The sequence below is a fragment of the Larus michahellis genome, unplaced genomic scaffold, assembly GCF_964199755.1.
Source record: "Larus michahellis unplaced genomic scaffold, bLarMic1.1 SCAFFOLD_76, whole genome shotgun sequence".
NCBI classification, from domain to species: Eukaryota; Metazoa; Chordata; class Aves; order Charadriiformes; family Laridae; genus Larus; species Larus michahellis.
Genome location: NW_027435895.1, coordinates 298,282 through 322,659, shown reverse-complemented (window position 1 = coordinate 322,659; position 24,378 = coordinate 298,282).

Below are 24,378 nucleotides of genomic sequence, written 5' to 3'. Positions count from 1 at the left end.
AGAGCCAGGAGGGAAAGCCGTGCCTCGTTGGAAAGCTCTTTGGCAGCCGCTCGCGTGGCCCCACAGCCCGTGGGGCTGCGGGCTTTGCGGCGGCCGTCAGCCTCGGCGCCACCAGCGCCGACCTGGCGCCTCCGAGCCAGCCTGCGAAGCATTTTCCGGTAGGGCTGCGTCTCTGGCCACAGCTCCCACGCCCGAAGAGCCAGGAGGGAAAGCCGTGCCTCGTTGGAAAGCTCTTTGGCAGCCGCTCGCGTGGCCCCACAGCCCGTGGGGCTGCGGGCTTTGCGGCGGCCGTCAGTCTCGGCGCCACCGGCGCCCACCTGGCGCCGCTGAGCTAGCCTGCGAAGCATTTTCCGGTAGGGCCGCGGCTCTGGCCACAGCTCCCACGCCCGAAGAGCCAGGAGGGAAAGCCGTGCCTCGTTGGAAAGCTCTTTGGCAGCCGCTCGCGTGGCCCCACAGCCCGTGGGGCTGCAGGCTTTGCGGCGGCCGTCAGCCTCGGCGCCACCGCCGCCCACCTGGCGCCGCCCAGCCAGCCTGCGAAGCATTTTCCGGTAGGGCCGCGGCTCTAGCCACAGCTCCCACGCCCGAAGAGCCAGGAGGGAAAGCCGTGCCTCGTTGGAAAGCTCTTTGGCAGCCGCTCGCGTGGCCCCACAGCCCGTGGGGCTGCGGGCTTTGCGGCGGCCGTCAGCCTCGGCGCCACCGCCGCCCACCTGGCGCCTCCGAGCCAGCCTGCGAAGCATTTTCCGGTAGGGCCGCGTCTCTGGCCACAGCTCCCACGCCCGAAGAGACAGGAGGGAAAGCCGTGCCTCGTTGGAAAGCTCTTTGGCAGCCGCTCGCGTGGCCCCACAGCCCGTGGGGCTGCGGGCTTTGCGGCAGCCATCAGCCTCGGTGATACCAGCGCCCACCTGGCGCCGCCGAGCCAGCCTGCGAAGCATTTTCCGGTAGGGCCGCGGCTTCGGCCACAGCTCCCACGCCCGAAGAGCCAGGAGGGAAAGCCGTGCCTCGTTGCAAAGCTCTTTGGCAGCCGCTGGCGTGGCCCCACAGCCCGTGGGGCTGCGGGCTTTGCGGCGGCCGTCAGCCTCGGCGCCACCGGCGCCCACCTGGCGCCGCCGAGCCAGCCTGCGAAGCATTTTCCGGTAGGGCCGCGGCTCTGGCCACAGCTCCCACGCCCGAAGAGCCAGGAGGGAAAGCCGTGCCTCGTTGGAAAGCTCTTTGGCAGCCGCTCGCGTGGCCCCACAGCCCGTGGGGCTGCGGGCTTTGCGGCGGCCGTCAGCCTCGGCGCCACCGGCGCCCACCTGGCGCCGCCGAGCCAGCCTGCGAAGCATTTTCCGGTAGGGCCGCGGCTCTGGCCACAGCTCCCACGCCCGAAGAGCCAGGAGGGAAAGCCGTGCCTCGTTGGAAAGCTCTTTGGCAGCCGCTCGCGTGGCCCCACAGCCCATGGGGCTGCGGGCTTTGCGGCGGCCATCAGCCTCGGCGCCACCGGCGCCAACGTGGCGCCGCCCAGCCAGCCTGCGAAGCATTTTCCGGTAGGGCCGCGGCTCTGGCCACAGCTCCCACGCCCGAAGAGCCAGGAGGGAAAGCCGTGCCTCGTTGGAAAGCTCTTTGGCAGCCGCTCGCGTGGCCCCACACACCGTGGGGCTGCGGGCTTTGCGGCGGCCGTCAGCCTCGGCGCCACCGCCGCCCACGTGGTGACGCCGAGCCAGCCTGCAAAGCATTTTCTGGTAGGGCCGCGGCTCTGGCCACAGCTCCCACGCCCGAAGAGCCAGGAGGGAAAGCCGTGCCTCGTTGGAAAGCTCTTTGGCAGCCGCTCGCGTGGCCCCACAGCCCGTGGGGCTGCGGGCTTTGCGGCGGCCGTCAGCCTCGGCGCCACCTGCGCCCACCTGGCGCCTCCGAGCCAGCCTGCGAAGCATTTTCCGGTAGGGCTGCGTCTCTGGCCACAGCTCCCACGCCCGAAGAGCCAGGAGGGAAAGCCGTGCCTCGTTGGAAAGCTCTTTGGCAGCCGCTCGCGTGGCCCCACAGCCCGTGGGGCTGCGGGCTTTGCGGCGGCCGTCAGCCTCGGTGCCACCGGCGCCCACCTGGCGCCGCCGAGCCAGCCTGCGAAGCATTTTCCGGTAGGGCCGCGGCTCTGGCCACAGCTCCCACGCCCGAAGAGCCAGGAGGGAAAGATGTGCCTCGTTGGAAAGCTCTTTGGCAGCCGCTCGCATGGCCCCACAGCCCGTGGGGCTGCGGGCTTTGCGGCGGCCGTCAGCCTCGGCGCCACCGGCGCCCACCTGGCCCCGCCGCGCCAGCCTGCGAAGCATTTTCCGGTAGGGCCGCGGCTCTGGCCACAGCTCCCACGCCCGAAGAGCCAGGAGGGAAAGCCGTGCCTCGTTGGAAAGCTCTTTGGCAGCCGCTCGCGTGGCCCCACAGCCCGTGGGGCTGCGGGCTTTGCGGCGGCCGTCAGCCTCAGCGCCACCGGCGCCCACGTGGTGCCGCCGTGCCAGCCTGCGAAGCATTTTCCGGTAGGGCCGCGGCTCTGGCGACAGCTCCCACGCCCGAAGAGCCAGGAGGGAAAGCCGTGCCTCGTTGGAAAGCTCTTTGGCAGCCGCTCGCGTGGCCCCACAGCCCGTGGGGCTGCGGGCTTTGCGGCGGCCGTCAGCCTCGGCGCCACCGCCGCCCACCTGGCGCCTCCGAGCCAGCCTGCGAAGCATTTTCCGGTAGGGCCGCGTCTCTGGCCACAGCTCCCACGCCCGAAGAGCCAGGAGGGAAAGCCGTGCCTCGTTGGAAAGCTCTTTGGCAGCCGCTCGCGTGGCCCCACAGCCCGTGGGGCTGCGGGCTTTGCGGCAGCCATCAGCCTCGGTGATACCAGCGCCCACCTGGCGCCGCCGAGCCAGCCTGCGAAGCATTTTCCGGTAGGGCCGCGGCTCTGGCCACAGCTCCCACGCCCGAAGAGCCAGGAGGGAAAGCCGTGCCTCGTTGGAAAGCTCTTTGGCAGCCACTCGCGTGGCCCCACAGCCCGTGGGGCTGCGGGCTTTGCGGCGGCCGTCAGCCTCGGCGCCACCGGCGCCTACGTGGCGCCGCCGCGCCAGCCTGCGAAGCATTTTCCGGTAGGGCCGCGGCTCTGGCGACAGCTCCCACGCCCGAAGAGCCAGGAGGGAAAGCCGTGCCTCGTTGCAAAGCTCTTTGGCAGCCGCTCGCGTGGCCCCACAGCCCGTGGGGCTGCGGGCTTTGCGGCGGCCGTCAGCCTCGGCGCCACCGCCGCCCACCTGGCGCCTCCGAGCCAGCCTGCGAAGCATTTTCCGGTAGGGCCGCGTCTCTGGCCACAGCTCCCACGCCCGAAGAGCCAGGAGGGAAAGCCGTGCCTCGTTGGAAAGCTCTTTGGCAGCCGCTCGCGTGGCCCCACAGCCCGTGGGGCTGCGGGCTTTGCGGCAGCCATCAGCCTCGGTGATACCAGCGCCCACCTGGCGCCGCCGAGCCAGCCTGCGAAGCATTTTCCGGTAGGGCCGCGGCTCTGGCCACAGCTCCCACGCCCGAAGAGCCAGGAGGGAAAGCCGTGCCTCGTTGGAAAGCTCTTTGGCAGCCACTCGCGTGGCCCCACAGCCCGTGGGGCTGCGGGCTTTGCGGCGGCCGTCAGCCTCGGCGCCACCGGCGCCCACCTGGCGCCGCCGAGCCAGCCTGCGAAGCATTTTCCGGTAGGGCCGCGGCTCTGGCCACAGCTCCCACGCCCAAAGAGCCAGGAGGGAAAGCCGTGCCTCGTTGGAAAGCTCTTTGGCAGCCGCTCGCGTGGCCCCACAGCCCGTGGGGCTGCGGGCTTTGCGGCGGCCGTCAGCCTCGGCGCCACCGGCGCCCACCTGGCGCCGCCGAGCCAGCCTGCGAAGCATTTTCCGGTAGGGTCGCGGCTCTGGCCACAGCTCCCACGCCCGAAGAGCCAGGAGGGAAAGCCATGCCTCGTTGGAAAGCTCTTTGGCAGCCGCTCGCGTGGCCCCACAGCCCATGGGGCTGCGGGCTTTGCGGCGGCCATCAGCCTCGGCGCCACCGGCGCCAACGTGGCGCCGCCCAGCCAGCCTGCGAAGCATTTTCCGGTAGGGCCGCGGCTCTGGCCACAGCTCCCACGCCTGAAGAGCCAGGAGGGAAAGCCGTGCCTCGTTGGAAAGCTCTTTGGCAGCCGCTCGCGTGGCCCCACAGCCCGTGGGGCTGCGGGCTTTGCGGCGGCCGTCAGCCTCGGCGCCACCGGCGCCCACGTGGCGCCGCCGAGCCAGCCTGCGAAGCATTTTCCGGTAGGGCCGCGGCTCTGGCCACAGCTCCCACGCCCGAAGAGCCAGGAGGGAAAGCCGTGCCTCGTTGGAAAGCTCTTTGGCAGCCGCTCGCGTGGCCCCACAGCCCGTGGGGCTGCGGGCTTTGCGGCGGCCGTCAGCCTCGGCGCCACCGCCGCCCACGTGGCGCTGCCGCGCCAGCCTGCGAAGCATTTTCCGGTAGGGCCGCGGCTCTGGCCACAGCTCCCACGCCCGAAGAGCCAGGAGGGAAAGCCGTGCCTCGTTGCAAAGCTCTTTGGCAGCCGCTCGCGTGGCCCCACAGCCCGTGGGGCTGCGGGCTTTGCGGCGGCCGTCAGTCTCGGCGCCACCGCCGCCCACCTGGCGCCGCTGAGCTGGCCTGCGAAGCATTTTCCGGTAGGGCCGCGGCTCTGGCCACAGCTCCCACGCCCGAAGAGCCAGGAGGGAAAGACGTGCCTCGTTGGAAAGCTCTTTGGCAGCCGCTCGCGTGGCCCCACAGCCCGTGGGGCTGCGGGCTTTGCGGCGGCCGTCAGCCTCGGCGCCACCGGCGCCCACCTGGCGCCTCCGAGCCAGCCTGCGAAGCATTTTCCGGTAGGGCTGCGTCTCTGGCCACAGCTCCCACGCCCGAAGAGCCAGGAGGGAAAGCCGTGCCTCGTTGGAAAGCTCTTTGGCAGCCGCTCGCGTGGCCCCACAGCCCGTGGGGCTGCGGGCTTTGCGGCGGCCGTCAGCCTCGGTGCCACCGGCGCCCACCTGGCGCCGCCGAGCCAGCCTGCGAAGCATTTTCCGGTAGGGCCGCGGCTCTGGCCACAGCTCCCACGCCCGAAGAGCCAGGAGGGAAAGCCGTGCCTCGTTGGAAAGCTCTTTGGCAGCCGCTCGCGTGGCCCCACAGCCCGTGGGGCTGCGGGCTTTGCGGCGGCCGTCAGCCTCGGCGCCACCGCCGCCCACCTGGCGCCTCCGAGCCAGCCTGCGAAGCATTTTCCGGTAGGGCCGCGTCTCTGGCCACAGCTCCCACGCCCGAAGAGCCAGGAGGGAAAGCCGTGCCTCGTTGGAAAGCTCTTTGGCAGCCGCTCGCGTGGCCCCACAGCCCGTGGGGCTGCGGGCTTTGCGGCAGCCATCAGCCTCGGTGATACCAGCGCCCACCTGGCGCCGCCGAGCCAGCCTGCGAAGCATTTTCCGGTAGGGCCGCGGCTCTGGCCACAGCTCCCACGCCCGAAGAGCCAGGAGGGAAAGCCGTGCCTCGTTGGAAAGCTCTTTGGCAGCCACTCGCGTGGCCCCACAGCCCGTGGGGCTGCGGGCTTTGCGGCGGCCGTCAGCCTCGGCGCCACCGGCGCCCACCTGGCGCCGCCGAGCCAGCCTGCGAAGCATTTTCCGGTAGGGCCGCGGCTCTGGCGACAGCTCCCACGCCCGAAGAGCCAGGAGGGAAAGCCGTGCCTCGTTGGAAAGCTCTTTGGCAGCCGCTCGCGTGGCCCCACAGCCCGTGGGGCTGCGGGCTTTGCGGCGGCCGTCAGCCTCGGCGCCACCGGCGCCCACGTGGCGCCGCCGAGCCAGCCTGCGAAGCATTTTCCGGTAGGGCCGCGTCTCTGGCCACAGCTCCCACGCCCGAAGAGCCAGGAGGGAAAGCCGTGCCTCGTTGGAAAGCTCTTTGGCAGCCGCTCGCGTGGCCCCACAGCCCGTGGGGCTGCGGGCTTTGCGGCAGCCATCAGCCTCGGTGATACCAGCGCCCACCTGGCGCCGCCGAGCCAGCCCGCGAAGCATTTTCCGGTAGGGCCGCGGCTCTGGCCACAGCTCCCACGCCCGAAGAGCCAGGAGGGAAAGCCGTGCCTCGTTGGAAAGCTCTTTGGCAGCCACTCGCGTGGCCCCACAGCCCGTGGGGCTGCGGGCTTTGCGGCGGCCGTCAGCCTCGGCGCCACCGGCGCCCACCTGGCGCCGCCGAGCCAGCCTGCGAAGCATTTTCCGGTAGGGCCGCGGCTCTGGCCACAGCTCCCACGCCCAAAGAGCCAGGAGGGAAAGCCGTGCCTCGTTGGAAAGCTCTTTGGCAGCCGCTCGCGTGGCCCCACAGCCCGTGGGGCTGCGGGCTTTGCGGCGGCCGTCAGCCTCGGCGCCACCGGCGCCCACCTGGCGCCGCCGAGCCAGCCTGCGAAGCATTTTCCGGTAGGGCCGCGGCTCTGGCCACAGCTCCCACGCCCGAAGAGCCAGGAGGGAAAGCCATGCCTCGTTGGAAAGCTCTTTGGCAGCCGCTCGCGTGGCCCCACAGCCCATGGGGCTGCGGGCTTTGCGGCGGCCATCAGCCTCGGCGCCACCGGCGCCAACGTGGCGCCGCCCAGCCAGCCTGCGAAGCATTTTCCGGTAGGGCCGCGGCTCTGGCCACAGCTCCCACGCCTGAAGAGCCAGGAGGGAAAGCCGTGCCTCGTTGGAAAGCTCTTTGGCAGCCGCTCGCGTGGCCCCACAGCCCGTGGGGCTGCGGGCTTTGCGGCGGCCGTCAGCCTCGGCGCACCGGCGCCCACCTCGTGCCTCCGAGCCAGCCTGCGAAGCATTTTCCGGTAGGGCTGCGTCTCTGGCCACAGCTCCCATGCCCGAAGAGCCAGGAGGGAAAGCCGTGCCTCGTTGGAAAGCTCTTTGGCAGCCGCTCGCGTGGCCCCACAGCCCGTGGGGCTGCGGGCTTTGCGGCGGCCGTCAGCCTCGGTGCCACCGGCGCCCACCTGGCGCCGCCGAGCCAGCCTGCGAAGCATTTTCCAGTAGGGCTGCGGCTCTGGCCACAGCTCCCACGCCCGAAGAGCCAGGAGGGAAAGCCGTGCCTCGTTGGAAAGCTCTTTGGCAGGCACTCGCATGGCCCCACAGCCCGTGGGGCTGCGGGCTTTGCGGCGGCCGTCAGCCTCGGTGCCACCGGCGCCCACCTGGCGCCTCCGCGCCAGCCTGCGAAGCATTTTCCGGTAGGGCCGCAGCTCTGGCCACAGCTCCCACGCCCGAAGAGCCAGGAGGGAAAGCCGTGCCTCGTTGGAAAGCTCTTTGGCAGCCGCTCGCGTGGCCCCACAGCCCGTGGGGCTGCGGGCTTTGCGGCGGCCATCAGCCTCGGCGATACCAGCGCCCACCTGGCGCCGCCGAGCCAGCCTGCGAAGCATTTTCCGGTAGGGCCGCGGCTCTGGCCACAGCTCCCACGCCCGAAGAGCCAGGAGGGAAAGCCGTGCCTCGTTGGAAAGCTCTTTGGCAGCCGCTCACGTGGCCCCACAGCCCGTGGGGCTGCGGGCTTTGCGGCGGCCGTCAGCCTCGGCGCCACCGGCGCCCACCTGGCGCCGCCGCGCCAGCCTGCGAAGCATTTTCCGGTAGGGCCGCGGCTCTGGCCACAGCTCCCACGCCCGAAGAGCCAGGAGGGAAAGCCGTGCCTCGTTGGAAAGCTCTTTGGCAGCCGCACGCGTGGCCCCACAGCCCGTGGGGCTGCGGGCTTTGCGGCGGCCGTCAGCCTCGGCGCCACCGGCACCCACTTGGCGCCGCCGAGCCAGCCTGCGAAGCATTTTCCGGTAGGGCCGCGGCTCTGGCCACAGCTCTGACGCCCGAAGAGCCAGGAGGGAAAGACGTGCCTCGTTGGAAAGCTCTTTGGCAGCCGCTCGCATGGCCCCACAGCCCGTGGGGCTGCGGGCTTTGCAGCGGCCGTCAGCCTCGGCGGCACCGGCGCCCACCTGGCGCCGCCGCGCCAGCCTGCGAAGCATTTTCCGGTAGGGCCGCGGCTCTGGCCACAGCTCCCACGCCCGAAGAGCCAGGAGGGAAAGCCGTGCCTCGTTGGAAAGCTCTTTGGCAGCCGCTCGCGTGGCCCCACAGCCCGTGGGGCTGCGGGCTTTCCGGCAGCCATCAGCCTCGGTGCCACCGGCGCCCACGTGGTGCCGCCGCTCCAGCCTGCGAAGCATTTTCCGGTAGGGCCGCGGCTCTGGCCACAGCTCCCACGCCCGAAGAGCCAGGAGGGAAAGCCGTGCCTCGTTGGAAAGCTCTTTGGCAGCCGCTCGCGTGGCCCCACAGCCCGTGGGGCTGCGGGCTTTGCGGCGGCCGTCAGCCTCGGCGCCACCAGCGCCGACCTGGCGCCGCCGAGCCAGCCTGCGAAGCATTTTCCGGTAGGGCTGCGTCTCTGGCCACAGCTCCCACGCCCGAAGAGCCAGGAGGGAAAGCCGTGCCTCGTTGGAAAGCTCTTTGGCAGCCGCTCGCGTGGCCCCACAGCCCGTGGGGCTGCGGGCTTTGCGGCGGCCGTCAGCCTCGGCGCCACCGGCACCCACCTGGCGCCGCCGAGCCAGCCTGCGAAGCATTTTCCGGTAGGGCCGCGGCTCTGGCCACAGCTCCCACGCCCGAAGAGCCAGGAGGGAAAGACGTGCCTCGTTGGAAAGCTCTTTGACAGCCGCTCGCGTGGCCCCACAGCCCGTGGGGCTGCGGGCTTTCCGGCGGCCGTCAGCCTCGGCGCCACCGCCGCCCACGTGGCGCTGCCGCGCCAGCCTGCGAAGCATTTTCCGGTAGGGCCGCGGCTCTGGCCACAGCTCCCACGCCCGAAGAGCCAGGAGGGAAAGCCGTGCCTCGTTGCAAAGCTCTTTGGCAGCCGCTCGCGTGGCCCCACAGCCCGTGGGGCTGCGGGCTTTGCGGCGGCCGTCAGTCTCGGCGCCACCGCCGCCCACCTGGCGCCGCTGAGCTGGCCTGCGAAGCATTTTCCGGTAGGGCCGCGGCTCTGGCCACAGCTCCCACGCCCGAAGAGCCAGGAGGGAAAGCCGTGCCTCGTTGGAAAGCTCTTTGGCAGCCGCTCGCGTGGCCCCACAGCCCGTGGGGCTGCGGGCTTTGCGGCGGCCGTCAGCCTCGGCGCCACCGGCACCCACCTGGCGCCGCCGAGCCAGCCTGCGAAGCATTTTCCGGTAGGGCCGCGGCTCTGGCCACAGCTCTGACGCCCGAAGAGCCAGGAGGGAAAGCCGTGCCTTGTTGGAAAGCTCTTTGGCAGCCGCTCGCATGGCCCCACAGCCCGTGGGGCTGCGGGCTTTGCGGCGGCCGTCAGCCTTGGCGCCACCGGCGCCCACATGGCGCCGCCGCGCCAGCCTGCGAAGCATTTTCCGGTAGGGCCGCCTCTCTGGCCACAGCTCCCACGCCCGAAGAGCCAGGAGGGAAAGCCGTGCCTCGTTGGAAAGCTCTTTGGCAGCCGCTCGCGTGGCCCCACAGCCCGTGGGGCTGCGGGCTTTGCGGCGGCCGTCAGCCTCGGCGCCACCGGCGCCCACCTGGCGCCGCCGAGCCAGCCTGCGAATCATTTTCCGGTAGGGCCGCGGCTCTGGCCACAGCTCCCACGCCCGAAGAGCCAGGAGGGAAAGCCGTGCCTCGTTGGAAAGCTCTTTGGCAGACGCTCGCGTGGCCCCACAGCCCGTGGGGCTGCGGGCTTTCCGGCGGCCGTCAGCCTCGGTGCCACCGCCGCCCACGTGGCGCTGCCGCGCCAGCCTGCGAAGCATTTTCCGGTAGGGCCGCGGCTCTGGCCACAGCTCCCACGCCCGAAGAGCCAGGAGGGAAAGCCGTGCCTCGTTGGAAAGCTCTTTGGCAGCCGCTCGCGTGGCCCCACAGCCCGTGGGGCTGCGGGCTTTGCGGCGGCCGTCAGTCTCGGCGCCACCGGCGCCCACCTGGCGCCGCTGAGCTAGCCTGCGAAGCATTTTCCGGTAGGGCCGCGGCTCTGGCCACAGCTCCCACGCCCGAAGAGCCAGGAGGGAAAGCCGTGCCTCGTTGGAAAGCTCTTTGGCAGCCGCTCGCATGGCCCCACAGCCCGTGGGGCTGCGGGCTTTGCGGCGGCCGTCAGCCTCGGCGCCACCGCCGCCCACCTGGCGCCGCCCAGCCAGCCTGCGAAGCATTTTCCGGTAGGGCCGCGGCTCTGGCCACAGCTCCCACGCCCGAAGAGCCAGGAGGGAAAGCCGTGCCTCGTTGGAAAGCTCTTTGGCAGCCGCTCGCGTGGCCCCACAGCCCGTGGGGCTGCGGGCTTTGCGGCGGCCGTCAGCCTCGGCGCCACCGCCGCCCACCTGGCGCCTCCGAGCCAGCCTGCGAAGCATTTTCCGGTAGGGCCGCGTCTCTGGCCACAGCTCCCACGCCCGAAGAGACAGGAGGGAAAGCCGTGCCTCGTTGGAAAGCTCTTTGGCAGCCGCTCGCGTGGCCCCACAGCCCGTGGGGCTGCGGGCTTTGCGGCAGCCATCAGCCTCGGTGATACCAGCGCCCACCTGGCGCCGCCGAGCCAGCCTGCGAAGCATTTTCCGGTAGGGCCGCGGCTTCGGCCACAGCTCCCACGCCCGAAGAGCCAGGAGGGAAAGCCGTGCCTCGTTGCAAAGCTCTTTGGCAGCCGCTCGCGTGGCCCCACAGCCCGTGGGGCTGCGGGCTTTGCGGCGGCCGTCAGCCTCGGCGCCACCGGCGCCCACCTGGCGCCGCCGAGCCAGCCTGCGAAGCATTTTCCGGTAGGGCCGCGGCTCTGGCCACAGCTCCCACGCCCAAAGAGCCAGGAGGGAAAGCCGTGCCTCGTTGGAAAGCTCTTTGGCAGCCGCTCGCGTGGCCCCACAGCCCGTGGGGCTGCGGGCTTTGCGGCGGCCGTCAGCCTCGGCGCCACCGGCGCCCACCTGGCGCCGCCGAGCCAGCCTGCGAAGCATTTTCCGGTAGGGCCGCGGCTCTGGCCACAGCTCCCACGCCCGAAGAGCCAGGAGGGAAAGCCGTGCCTCGTTGGAAAGCTCTTTGGCAGCCGCTCGCGTGGCCCCACAGCCCATGGGGCTGCGGGCTTTGCGGCGGCCATCAGCCTCGGCGCCACCGGCGCCAACGTGGCGCCGCCCAGCCAGCCTGCGAAGCATTTTCCGGTAGGGCCGCGGCTCTGGCCACAGCTCCCACGCCCGAAGAGCCAGGAGGGAAAGCCGTGCCTCGTTGGAAAGCTCTTTGGCAGCCGCTCGCGTGGCCCCACAGCCCATGGGGCTGCGGGCTTTGCGGCGGCCGTCAGCCTCAGCGCCACCGGCGCCCACCTGGCGCCTCCGAGCCAGCCTGCGAAGCATTTTCCGGTAGGGCCGCGTCTCTGGCCACAGCTCCCACGCCCGAAGAGCCAGGAGGGAAAGCCGTGCCTCGTTGGAAAGCTCTTTGGCAGCCGCTCGCGTGGCCCCACACACCGTGGGGCTGCGGGCTTTGCGGCGGCCGTCAGCCTCGGCGCCACCGGCGCCCACGTGGTGCCGCCGAGCCAGCCTGCAAAGCATTTTCTGGTAGGGCCGCGGCTCTGGCCACAGCTCCCACGCCCGAAGAGCCAGGAGGGAAAGCCGTGCCTCGTTGGAAAGCTCTTTGGCAGCCGCTCGCGTGGCCCCACAGCCCGTGGGGCTGCGGGCTTTGCGGCGGCCGTCAGCCTCGGCGCCACCTGCGCCCACCTGGCGCCTCCGAGCCAGCCTGCGAAGCATTTTCCGGTAGGGCTGCGTCTCTGGCCACAGCTCCCACGCCCGAAGAGCCAGGAGGGAAAGCCGTGCCTCGTTGGAAAGCTCTTTGGCAGCCGCTCGCGTGGCCCCACAGCCCGTGGGGCTGCGGGCTTTGCGGCGGCCGTCAGCCTCGGTGCCACCGGCGCCCACCTGGCGCCGCCGAGCCAGCCTGCGAAGCATTTTCCGGTAGGGCCGCGGCTCTGGCCACAGCTCCCACGCCCGAAGAGCCAGGAGGGAAAGATGTGCCTCGTTGGAAAGCTCTTTGGCAGCCGCTCGCATGGCCCCACAGCCCGTGGGGCTGCGGGCTTTGCGGCGGCCGTCAGCCTCGGCGCCACCGGCGCCCACCTGGCCCCGCCGCGCCAGCCTGCGAAGCATTTTCCGGTAGGGCCGCGGCTCTGGCCACAGCTCCCACGCCCGAAGAGCCAGGAGGGAAAGCCGTGCCTCGTTGGAAAGCTCTTTGGCAGCCGCTCGCGTGGCCCCACAGCCCGTGGGGCTGCGGGCTTTGCGGCGGCCGTCAGCCTCAGCGCCACCGGCGCCCACGTGGTGCCGCCGTGCCAGCCTGCGAAGCATTTTCCGGTAGGGCCGCGGCTCTGGCGACAGCTCCCACGCCCGAAGAGCCAGGAGGGAAAGCCGTGCCTCGTTGGAAAGCTCTTTGGCAGCCGCTCGCGTGGCCCCACAGCCCGTGGGGCTGCGGGCTTTGCGGCGGCCGTCAGCCTCGGCGCCACCGCCGCCCACCTGGCGCCTCCGAGCCAGCCTGCGAAGCATTTTCCGGTAGGGCCGCGTCTCTGGCCACAGCTCCCACGCCCGAAGAGCCAGGAGGGAAAGCCGTGCCTCGTTGGAAAGCTCTTTGGCAGCCGCTCGCGTGGCCCCACAGCCCGTGGGGCTGCGGGCTTTGCGGCAGCCATCAGCCTCGGTGATACCAGCGCCCACCTGGCGCCGCCGAGCCAGCCTGCGAAGCATTTTCCGGTAGGGCCGCGGCTCTGGCCACAGCTCCCACGCCCGAAGAGCCAGGAGGGAAAGCCGTGCCTCGTTGGAAAGCTCTTTGGCAGCCACTCGCGTGGCCCCACAGCCCGTGGGGCTGCGGGCTTTGCGGCGGCCGTCAGCCTCGGCGCCACCGGCGCCTACGTGGCGCCGCCGCGCCAGCCTGCGAAGCATTTTCTGGTAGGGCCGCGGCTCTGGCGACAGCTCCCACGCCCGAAGAGCCAGGAGGGAAAGCCGTGCCTCGTTGGAAAGCTCTTTGGCAGCCGCTCGCGTGGCCCCACAGCCCGTGGGGCTGCGGGCTTTGCGGCGGCCGTCAGCCTCGGCGCCACCGCCGCCCACCTGGCGCCTCCGAGCCAGCCTGCGAAGCATTTTCCGGTAGGGCCGCGTCTCTGGCCACAGCTCCCACGCCCGAAGAGCCAGGAGGGAAAGCCGTGCCTCGTTGCAAAGCTCTTTGGCAGCCGCTCGCGTGGCCCCACAGCCCGTGGGGCTGCGGGCTTTGCGGCAGCCATCAGCCTCGGTGATACCAGCGCCCACCTGGCGCCGCCGAGCCAGCCTGCGAAGCATTTTCCGGTAGGGCCGCGGCTCTGGCCACAGCTCCCACGCCCGAAGAGCCAGGAGGGAAAGCCGTGCCTCGTTGGAAAGCTCTTTGGCAGCCACTCGCGTGGCCCCACAGCCCGTGGGGCTGCGGGCTTTGCGGCGGCCGTCAGCCTCGGCGCCACCGGCGCCCACCTGGCGCCGCCGAGCCAGCCTGCGAAGCATTTTCCGGTAGGGCCGCGGCTCTGGCCACAGCTCCCACGCCCAAAGAGCCAGGAGGGAAAGCCGTGCCTCGTTGGAAAGCTCTTTGGCAGCCGCTCGCGTGGCCCCACAGCCCGTGGGGCTGCGGGCTTTGCGGCGGCCGTCAGCCTCGGCGCCACCGGCGCCCACCTGGCGCCACCGAGCCAGCCTGCGAAGCATTTTCCGGTAGGGCCGCGGCTCTGGCCACAGCTCCCACGCCCGAAGAGCCAGGAGGGAAAGCCATGCCTCGTTGGAAAGCTCTTTGGCAGCCGCTCGCGTGGCCCCACAGCCCATGGGGCTGCGGGCTTTGCGGCGGCCATCAGCCTCGGCGCCACCGGCGCCAACGTGGCGCCGCCCAGCCAGCCTGCGAAGCATTTTCCGGTAGGGCCGCGGCTCTGGCCACAGCTCCCACGCCTGAAGAGCCAGGAGGGAAAGCCGTGCCTCGTTGGAAAGCTCTTTGGCAGCCGCTCGCGTGGCCCCACAGCCCGTGGGGCTGCGGGCTTTGCGGCGGCCGTCAGCCTCGGCGCACCGGCGCCCACCTCGTGCCTCCGAGCCAGCCTGCGAAGCATTTTCCGGTAGGGCTGCGTCTCTGGCCACAGCTCCCATGCCCGAAGAGCCAGGAGGGAAAGCCGTGCCTCGTTGGAAAGCTCTTTGGCAGCCGCTCGCGTGGCCCCACAGCCCGTGGGGCTGCGGGCTTTGCGGCGGCCGTCAGCCTCGGTGCCACCGGCGCCCACCTGGCGCCGCCGAGCCAGCCTGCGAAGCATTTTCCAGTAGGGCTGCGGCTCTGGCCACAGCTCCCACGCCCGAAGAGCCAGGAGGGAAAGCCGTGCCTCGTTGGAAAGCTCTTTGGCAGGCACTCGCATGGCCCCACAGCCCGTGGGGCTGCGGGCTTTGCGGCGGCCGTCAGCCTCGGTGCCACCGGCGCCCACGTGGCGCCTCCGCGCCAGCCTGCGAAGCATTTTCCGGTAGGGCCGCAGCTCTGGCCACAGCTCCCACGCCCGAAGAGCCAGGAGGGAAAGCCGTGCCTCGTTGGAAAGCTCTTTGGCAGCCGCTCGCGTGGCCCCACAGCCCGTGGGGCTGCGGGCTTTGCGGCGGCCATCAGCCTCGGCGATACCAGCGCCCACCTGGCGCCGCCGAGCCAGCCTGCGAAGCATTTTCCGGTAGGGCCGCGGCTCTGGCCACAGCTCCCACGCCCGAAGAGCCAGGAGGGAAAGCCGTGCCTCGTTGGAAAGCTCTTTGGCAGCCGCTCACGTGGCCCCACAGCCCGTGGGGCTGTGGGCTTTGCGGCAGCCGTCAGCCTCGGCGCCACCGGCGCCCACCTGGCGCCGCCGCGCCAGCCTGCGAAGCATTTTCCGGTAGGGCCGCGGCTCTGGCCACAGCTCCCACGCCCGAAGAGCCAGGAGGGAAAGCCGTGCCTCGTTGGAAAGCTCTTTGGCAGCCGCACGCGTGGCCCCACAGCCCGTGGGGCTGCGGGCTTTGCGGCGGCCGTCAGCCTCGGCGCCACCGGCACCCACCTGGCGCCGCCGAGCCAGCCTGCGAAGCATTTTCCGGTAGGGCCGCGGCTCTGGCCACAGCTCTGACGCCCGAAGAGCCAGGAGGGAAAGACGTGCCTCGTTGGAAAGCTCTTTGGCAGCCGCTCGCATGGCCCCACAGCCCGTGGGGCTGCGGGCTTTGCAGCGGCCGTCAGCCTCGGCGGCACCGGCGCCCACCTGGCGCCGCCGCGCCAGCCTGCGAAGCATTTTCCGGTAGGGCCGCGGCTCTGGCCACAGCTCCCACGCCCGAAGAGCCAGGAGGGAAAGCCGTGCCTCGTTGGAAAGCTCTTTGGCAGCCGCTCGCGTGGCCCCACAGCCCGTGGGGCTGCGGGCTTTCCGGCAGCCATCAGCCTCGGTGCCACCGGCGCCCACGTGGTGCCGCCGCTCCAGCCTGCGAAGCATTTTCCGGTAGGGCCGCGGCTCTGGCCACAGCTCCCACGCCCGAAGAGCCAGGAGGGAAAGCCGTGCCTCGTTGGAAAGCTCTTTGGCAGCCGCTCGCGTGGCCCCACAGCCCGTGGGGCTGCGGGCTTTGCGGCGGCCGTCAGCCTCGGCGCCACCAGCGCCCACCTGGCGCCTCCGAGCCAGCCTGCGAAGCATTTTCCGGTAGGGCTGCGTCTCTGGCCACAGCTCCCACGCCCGAAGAGCCAGGAGGGAAAGCCGTGCCTCGTTGGAAAGCTCTTTGGCAGCCGCTCGCGTGGCCCCACAGCCCGTGGGGCTGCGGGCTTTGCGGCGGCCGTCAGCCTCGGCGCCACCGGCACCCACCTGGCGCCGCCGAGCCAGCCTGCGAAGCATTTTCCGGTAGGGCCGCGGCTCTGGCCACAGCTCCCACGCCCGAAGAGCCAGGAGGGAAAGCCGTGCCTCGTTGGAAAGCTCTTTGGCAGCCGCTCGCGTGGCCCCACAGCCCGTGGGGCTGCGGGCTTTGCGGCGGCCGTCAGCCTCGGCGCCACCGGCACCCACCTGGCGCCGCCGAGCCAGCCTGCGAAGCATTTTCCGGTAGGGCCGCGGCTCTGGCCACAGCTCCCACGCCCGAAGAGCCAGGAGGGAAAGACGTGCCTCGTTGGAAAGCTCTTTGGCAGCCGCTCGCGTGGCCCCACAGCCCGTGGGGCTGCGGGCTTTCCGGCGGCCGTCAGCCTCGGCGCCACCGCCGCCCACCTGGCGCCGCCGAGCCAGCCTGCGAAGCATTTTCCGGTAGGGCCGCGGCTCTGGCCACAGCTCCCACGCCCGAAGAGCCAGGAGGGAAAGACGTGCCTCGTTGGAAAGCTCTTTGGCAGCCGCTCGCGTGGCCCCACAGCCCGTGGGGCTGCGGGCTTTCCGGCGGCCGTCAGCCTCGGCGCCACCGCCGCCCACGTGGCGCTGCCGCGCCAGCCTGCGAAGCATTTTCCGGTAGGGCCGCGGCTCTGGCCACAGCTCCCACGCCCGAAGAGCCAGGAGGGAAAGCCGTGCCTCGTTGCAAAGCTCTTTGGCAGCCGCTCGCGTGGCCCCACAGCCCGTGGGGCTGCGGGCTTTGCGGCGGCCGTCAGTCTCGGCGCCACCGCCGCCCACCTGGCGCCGCCGAGCCAGCCTGCGAAGCATTTTCCGGTAGGGCCGCGGCTCTGGCCACAGCTCCCACGCCCGAAGAGCCAGGAGGGAAAGCCGTGCCTCGTTGGAAAGCTCTTTGGCAGCCGCTCGCGTGGCCCCACAGCCCGTGGGGCTGCGGGCTTTGCGGCGGCCGTCAGCCTCGGCGCCACCGGCACCCACCTGGCGCCGCCGAGCCAGCCTGCGAAGCATTTTCCGGTAGGGCCGCGGCTCTGGCCACAGCTCTGACGCCTGAAGAGCCAGGAGGGAAAGACGTGCCTCGTTGGAAAGCTCTTTGGCAGCCGCTCGCATGGCCCCACAGCCCGTGGGGCTGTGGGCTTTGCGGCGGCCGTCAGCCTTGGCGCCACCGGCGCCCACCTGGCGCCGCCGCGCCAGCCTGCGAAGCATTTTCTGGTAGGGCCGCCTCTCTGGCCACAGCTCCCACGCCCGAAGAGCCAGGAGGGAAAGCCGTGCCTCGTTGGAAAGCTCTTTGGCAGCCGCTCGCGTGGCCCCACAGCCCGTGGGGCTGCGGGCTTTGCGGCGGCCGTCAGCCTCGGCGCCACCGGCGCCCACCTGGCGCCGCCGAGCCAGCCTGCGAATCATTTTCCGGTAGGGCCGCGGCTCTGGCCACAGCTCCCACGCCCGAAGAGCCAGGAGGGAAAGCCGTGCCTCGTTGGAAAGCTCTTTGGCAGACGCTCGCGTGGCCCCACAGCCCGTGGGGCTGCGGGCTTTCCGGCGGCCGTCAGCCTCGGTGCCACCGCCGCCCACGTGGCGCTGCCGCGCCAGCCTGCGAAGCATTTTCCGGTAGGGCCGCGGCTCTGGCCACAGCTCCCACGCCCGAAGAGCCAGGAGGGAAAGCCGTGCCTCGTTGGAAAGCTCTTTGGCAGCCGCTCGCGTGGCCCCACAGCCCGTGGGGCTGCGGGCTTTGCGGCGGCCGTCAGTCTCGGCGCCACCGGCGCCCACCTGGCGCCGCTGAGCTAGCCTGCGAAGCATTTTCCGGTAGGGCCGCGGCTCTGGCCACAGCTCCCACGCCCGAAGAGCCAGGAGGGAAAGCCGTGCCTCGTTGGAAAGCTCTTTGGCAGCCGCTCGCGTGGCCCCACAGCCCGTGGGGCTGCGGGCTTTGCGGCGGCCGTCAGCCTCGGCGCCACCGCCGCCCACCTGGCGCCGCCCAGCCAGCCTGCGAAGCATTTTCCGGTAGGGCCGCGGCTCTGGCCACAGCTCCCACGCCCGAAGAGCCAGGAGGGAAAGCCGTGCCTCGTTGGAAAGCTCTTTGGCAGCCGCTCGCGTGGCCCCACAGCCCGTGGGGCTGCGGGCTTTGTGGCGGCCGTCAGCCTCGGCGCCACCGGCGCCCACCTGGCGCCGCCGCGCCAGCCTGCGAAGCATTTTCCGGTAGGGCCGCGGCTCTGGCCACAGCTCCCACGCCCGAAGAGCCAGGAGGGAAAGCCGTGCCTCGTTGGAAAGCTCTTTGGCAGCCGCTCGCGTGGCCCCACAGCCCGTGGGGCTGCGGGCTTTGCGGCGGCCGTCAGCCTCGGCGCCACCGGCGCCCACCTGGCGCCGCCGAGCCAGCCTGCGAAGCATTTTCCGGTAGGGCCGCGGCTCTGGCCACAGCTCCCACGCCCGAAGAGCCAGGAGGGAAAGCCGTGCCTCGTTGGAAAGCTCTTTGGCAGCCGCTCGCGTGGCCCCACAGCCCGTGGGGCTGCGGGCTTTGCGGCGGCCATCAGCCTCGGCGATACCAGCGCCCACCTGGCGCCGCCGAGCCAGCCTGCGAAGCATTTTCCGGTAGGGCCGCGTCTCTGGCCACAGCTCCCACGCCCGAAGAGCCAGGAGGGAAAGCCGTGCCTCGTTGGAAAGCTCTTTGGCAGCCGCTCGCGTGGCCCCACAGCCCGTGGGGCTGCGGGCTTTGCGGCGGCCGTCAGCCTCGGCGCCACCGGCGCCCACCTGGCGCCGCCGAGCCAGCCTGCGAAGCATTTTCCGGTAGGGCCGCGGCTCTGGCCACAGCTCCCACGCCCGAAGAGCCAGGAGGGAAAGCCGTGCCTCGTTGGAAAGCTCTTTGGCAGCCGCTCGCGTGGCCCCACAGCCCGTGGGGCTGCGGGCTTTGCGGCGGCCGTCAGCCTCGGCGCCACCGCCGCCCACGTGGCGCCGCCGCGCCAGCCTGCGAAGCATTTTCCGGTAGGGCCGCGGCTCTGGCCACAGCTCCCACGCCCGAAGAGCCAGGAGGGAAAGCCGTGCCTCGTTGGAAAGCTCTTTGGCAGCCGCTCGCGTGGCCCCACAGCCCGTGGGGCTGCGGGCTTTGCGGCGGCCGTCAGCCTCGGTGCCACCGGCGCCCACCTGGCGCCGCCGAGCCAGCCTGCGAAGCATTTTCCAGTAGGGCTGCGGCTCTGGCCACAGCTCCCACGCCCGAAGAGCCAGGAGGGAAAGCCGTGCCTCGTTGGAAAGCTCTTTGGCAGGCACTCGCATGGCCCCACAGCCCGTGGGGCTGCGGGCTTTGCGGCGGCCGTCAGCCTCGGTGCCACCGGCGCCCACGTGGCGCCTCCGCGCCAGCCTGCGAAGCATTTTCCGGTAGGGCCGCAGCTCTGGCCACAGCTCCCACGCCCGAAGAGCCAGGAGGGAAAGCCGTGCCTCGTTGGAAAGCTCTTTGGCAGCCGCTCGCGTGGCCCCACAGCCCGTGGGGCTGCGGGCTTTGCGGCGGCCATCAGCCTCGGCGATACCAGCGCCCACCTGGCGCCGCCGAGCCAGCCTGCGAAGCATTTTCCGGTAGGGCCGCGGCTCTGGCCACAGCTCCCACGCCCGAAGAGCCAGGAGGGAAAGCCGTGCCTCGTTGGAAAGGTCTTTGGCAGCCGCTCACGTGGCCCCACAGCCCGTGGGGCTGCGGGCTTTGCGGCGGCCGTCAGCCTCGGCGCCACCGGCGCCCACCTGGCGCCGCCACGCCAGCCTGCGAAGCATTTTCCGGTAGGGCCGCGGCTCTGGCCACAGCTCCCACGCCCGAAGAGCCAGGAGGGAAAGCCGTGCCTCGTTGGAAAGCTCTTTGGCAGCCGCACGCGTGGCCCCACAGCCCGTGGGGCTGCGGGCTTTGCGGCGGCCGTCAGCCTCGGCGCCACCGGCACCCACCTGGCGCCGCCGAGCCAGCCTGCGAAGCATTTTCCGGTAGGGCCGCGGCTCTGGCCACAGCTCTGACGCCCGAAGAGCCAGGAGGGAAAGACGTGCCTCGTTGGAAAGCTCTTTGGCAGCCGCTCGCATGGCCCCACAGCCCGTGGGGCTGCGGGCTTTGCAGCGGCCGTCAGCCTCGGCGGCACTGGCGCCCACCTGGCGCCGCCGCGCCAGCCTGCGAAGCATTTTCCGGTAGGGCCGCGGCTCTGGCCACAGCTCCCACGCCCGAAGAGCCAGGAGGGAAAGCCGTGCCTCGTTGGAAAGCTCTTTGGCAGCCGCTCGCGTGGCCCCACAGCCCGTGGGGCTGCGGGCTTTCCGGCAGCCATCAGCCTCGGTGCCACCGGCGCCCACGTGGTGCCGCCGCTCCAGCCTGCGAAGCATTTTCCGGTAGGGCCGCGGCTCTGGCCACAGCTCCCACGCCCGAAGAGCCAGGAGGGAAAGCCGTGCCTCGTTGGAAAGCTCTTTGGCAGCCGCTCGCGTGGCCCCACAGCCCGTGGGGCTGCGGGCTTTGCGGCGGCCGTCAGCCTCGGCGCCACCAGCGCCCACCTGGCGCCTCCGAGCCAGCCTGCGAAGCATTTTCCGGTAGGGCTGCGTCTCTGGCCACAGCTCCCACGCCCGAAGAGCCAGGAGGGAAAGCCGTGCCTCGTTGGAAAGCTCTTTGGCAGCCGCTCGCGTGGCCCCACAGCCCGTGGGGCTGCGGGCTTTGCGGCGGCCGTCAGCCTCGGCGCCACCGGCACCCACCTGGCGCCGCCGAGCCAGCCTGCGAAGCATTTTCCGGTAGGGCCGCGGCTCTGGCCACAGCTCCCACGCCCGAAGAGCCAGGAGGGAAAGACGTGCCTCGTTGGAAAGCTCTTTGGCAGCCGCTCGCGTGGCCCCACAGCCCGTGGGGCTGCGGGCTTTCCGGCGGCCGTCAGCCTCGGCGCCACCGCCGCCCACGTGGCGCTGCCGCGCCAGCCTGCGAAGCATTTTCCGGTAGGGCCGCGGCTCTGGCCACAGCTCCCACGCCCGAAGAGCCAGGAGGGAAAGCCGTGCCTCGTTGGAAAGCTCTTTGGCAGCCGCTCGCGTGGCCCCACAGCCCGTGGGGCTGCGGGCTTTGCGGCGGCCGTCAGTCTCGGCGCCACCGGCGCCCACCTGGCGCCGCTGAGCTAGCCTGCGAAGCATTTTCCGGTAGGGCCGCGGCTCTGGCCACAGCTCCCACGCCCGAAGAGCCAGGAGGGAAAGCCGTGCCTCGTTGGAAAGCTCTTTGGCAGCCGCTCGCGTGGCCCCACAGCCCGTGGGGCTGCGGGCTTTGCGGCGGCCGTCAGCCTCGGCGCCACCGCCGCCCACCTGGCGCCGCCCAGCCAGCCTGCGAAGCATTTTCCGGTAGGGCCGCGGCTCTGGCCACAGCTCCCACGCCCGAAGAGCCAGGAGGGAAAGCCGTGCCTCGTTGGAAAGCTCTTTGGCAGCCGCTCGCGTGGCCCCACAGCCCGTGGGGCTGCGGGCTTTGTGGCGGCCGTCAGCCTCGGCGCCACCGGCGCCCACCTGGCGCCGCCGCGCCAGCCTGCGAAGCATTTTCCGGTAGGGCCGCGGCTCTGGCCACAGCTCCCACGCCCGAAGAGCCAGGAGGGAAAGCCGTGCCTCGTTGGAAAGCTCTTTGGCAGCCGCTCGCGTGGCCCCACAGCCCGTGGGGCTGCGGGCTTTGCGGCGGCCGTCAGCCTCGGCGCCACCGGCGCCCACCTGGCGCCGCCGAGCCAGCCTGCGAAGCATTTTCCGGTAGGGCCGCGGCTCTGGCCACAGCTCCCACGCCCGAAGAGCCAGGAGGGAAAGCCGTGCCTCGTTGGAAAGCTCTTTGGCAGCCGCTCGCGTGGCCCCACAGCCCGTGGGGCTGCGGGCTTTGCGGCGGCCATCAGCCTCGGCGATACCAGCGCCCACCTGGCGCCGCCGAGCCAGCCTGCGAAGCATTTTCCGGTAGGGCCGCGTCTCTGGCCACAGCTCCCACGCCCGAAGAGCCAGGAGGGAAAGCCGTGCCTCGTTGGAAAGCTCTTTGGCAGCCGCTCGCGTGGCCCCACAGCCCGTGGGGCTGCGGGCTTTGCGGCGGCCGTCAGCCTCGGCGCCACCGGCGCCCACCTGGCGCCGCCGAGCCAGCCTGCGAAGCATTTTCCGGTAGGGCCGCGGCTCTGGCCACAGCTCCCACGCCCGAAGAGCCAGGAGGGAAAGCCGTGCCTCGTTGGAAAGCTCTTTGGCAGCCGCTCGCGTGGCCCCACAGCCCGTGGGGCTGCGGGCTTTGCGGCGGCCGTCAGCCTCGGCGCCACCGCCGCCCACGTGGCGCCGCCGCGCCAGCCTGCGAAGCATTTTCCGGTAGGGCCGCGGCTCTGGCCACAGCTCCCACGCCCGAAGAGCCAGGAGGGAAAGCCGTGCCTCGTTGGAAAGCTCTTTGGCAGCCGCTCGCGTGGCCCCACAGCCCGTGGGGCTGCGGGCTTTGCGGCGGCCGTCAGCCTCGGTGCCACCGGCGCCCACCTGGCGCCGCCGAGCCAGCCTGCGAAGCATTTTCCAGTAGGGCTGCGGCTCTGGCCACAGCTCCCACGCCCGAAGAGCCAGGAGGGAAAGCCGTGCCTCGTTGGAAAGCTCTTTGGCAGGCACTCGCATGGCCCCACAGCCCGTGGGGCTGCGGGCTTTGCGGCGGCCGTCAGCCTCGGTGCCACCGGCGCCCACGTGGCGCCTCCGCGCCAGCCTGCGAAGCATTTTCCGGTAGGGCCGCAGCTCTGGCCACAGCTCCCACGCCCGAAGAGCCAGGAGGGAAAGCCGTGCCTCGTTGGAAAGCTCTTTGGCAGCCGCTCGCGTGGCCCCACAGCCCGTGGGGCTGCGGGCTTTGCGGCGGCCATCAGCCTCGGCGATACCAGCGCCCACCTGGCGCCGCCGAGCCAGCCTGCGAAGCATTTTCCGGTAGGGCCGCGGCTCTGGCCACAGCTCCCACGCCCGAAGAGCCAGGAGGGAAAGCCGTGCCTCGTTGGAAAGGTCTTTGGCAGCCGCTCACGTGGCCCCACAGCCCGTGGGGCTGCGGGCTTTGCGGCGGCCGTCAGCCTCGGCGCCACCGGCGCCCACCTGGCGCCGCCACGCCAGCCTGCGAAGCATTTTCCGGTAGGGCCGCGGCTCTGGCCACAGCTCCCACGCCCGAAGAGCCAGGAGGGAAAGCCGTGCCTCGTTGGAAAGCTCTTTGGCAGCCGCACGCGTGGCCCCACAGCCCGTGGGGCTGCGGGCTTTGCGGCGGCCGTCAGCCTCGGCGCCACCGGCACCCACCTGGCGCCGCCGAGCCAGCCTGCGAAGCATTTTCCGGTAGGGCCGCGGCTCTGGCCACAGCTCTGACGCCCGAAGAGCCAGGAGGGAAAGACGTGCCTCGTTGGAAAGCTCTTTGGCAGCCGCTCGCATGGCCCCACAGCCCGTGGGGCTGCGGGCTTTGCAGCGGCCGTCAGCCTCGGCGGCACTGGCGCCCACCTGGCGCCGCCGCGCCAGCCTGCGAAGCATTTTCCGGTAGGGCCGCGGCTCTGGCCACAGCTCCCACGCCCGAAGAGCCAGGAGGGAAAGCCGTGCCTCGTTGGAAAGCTCTTTGGCAGCCGCTCGCGTGGCCCCACAGCCCGTGGGGCTGCGGGCTTTCCGGCAGCCATCAGCCTCGGTGCCACCGGCGCCCACGTGGTGCCGCCGCTCCAGCCTGCGAAGCATTTTCCGGTAGGGCCGCGGCTCTGGCCACAGCTCCCACGCCCGAAGAGCCAGGAGGGAAAGCCGTGCCTCGTTGGAAAGCTCTTTGGCAGCCGCTCGCGTGGCCCCACAGCCCGTGGGGCTGCGGGCTTTGCGGCGGCCGTCAGCCTCGGCGCCACCAGCGCCCACCTGGCGCCTCCGAGCCAGCCTGCGAAGCATTTTCCGGTAGGGCTGCGTCTCTGGCCACAGCTCCCACGCCCGAAGAGCCAGGAGGGAAAGCCGTGCCTCGTTGGAAAGCTCTTTGGCAGCCGCTCGCGTGGCCCCACAGCCCGTGGGGCTGCGGGCTTTGCGGCGGCCGTCAGCCTCGGCGCCACCGGCACCCACCTGGCGCCGCCGAGCCAGCCTGCGAAGCATTTTCCGGTAGGGCCGCGGCTCTGGCCACAGCTCCCACGCCCGAAGAGCCAGGAGGGAAAGACGTGCCTCGTTGGAAAGCTCTTTGGCAGCCGCTCGCGTGGCCCCACAGCCCGTGGGGCTGCGGGCTTTCCGGCGGCCGTCAGCCTCGGCGCCACCGCCGCCCACGTGGCGCTGCCGCGCCAGCCTGCGAAGCATTTTCCGGTAGGGCCGCGGCTCTGGCCACAGCTCCCACGCCCGAAGAGCCAGGAGGGAAAGCCGTGCCTCGTTGCAAAGCTCTTTGGCAGCCGCTCGCGTGGCCCCACAGCCCGTGGGGCTGCGGGCTTTGCGGCGGCCGTCAGTCTCGGCGCCACCGCCGCCCACCTGGCGCCGCTGAGCTGGCCTGCGAAGCATTTTCCGGTAGGGCCGCGGCTCTGGCCACAGCTCCCACGCCCGAAGAGCCAGGAGGGAAAGCCGTGCCTCGTTGGAAAGCTCTTTGGCAGCCGCTCGCGTGGCCCCACAGCCCGTGGGGCTGCGGGCTTTGCGGCGGCCGTCAGCCTCGGCGCCACCGGCACCCACCTGGCGCCGCCGAGCCAGCCTGCGAAGCATTTTCCGGTAGGGCCGCGGCTCTGGCCACAGCTCCCACGCCCGAAGAGC